We start from the raw sequence: 284 nt of genomic DNA, 5'->3' as shown, positions 1-284 counted from the left end.
TAATAGGTTTTAATTTTATTTTTGTCTTATAATACATTTCATTATCATAAATTAAAAATACCATGATAGCAAGTATGTCTATCATCAATTAACAATCATGAACATCAAAATGCATGTTCTAATCACTGATATTGATTAAAAATGCAACCAATCATAACTAATGAAGCTAGTGATAAGAAGTTGGTTGGTGCTAATAATCACACCCATAATAATGATTCATTGAATGTGTCCACTTGCATAAAATGTTTAAAATGTTCTTCTTCATGGTAAAGCATTCGTAATGA

The 284-nt window shown here is 26.8% G+C and overlaps 1 protein-coding gene across 1 annotated transcript in view; it reads right to left on the bottom strand.

The window, feature by feature from the left end:
- Positions 1-284, bottom strand: part of LOC119587575 (carbohydrate sulfotransferase 9-like) — a 17,096-nt gene that overhangs the window by 3,406 nt on the left and 13,406 nt on the right. The gene's annotated exons all lie outside the window — the stretch shown is intronic.

This window comes from Penaeus monodon, chromosome 22 (assembly GCF_015228065.2).
Source record: "Penaeus monodon isolate SGIC_2016 chromosome 22, NSTDA_Pmon_1, whole genome shotgun sequence".
Lineage (NCBI taxonomy): Eukaryota > Metazoa > Arthropoda > Malacostraca > Decapoda > Penaeidae > Penaeus > Penaeus monodon.
The sequence above is the reverse complement of the archived record's forward strand: the minus strand, read 5'-3'. Positions and strand labels throughout refer to the sequence as shown.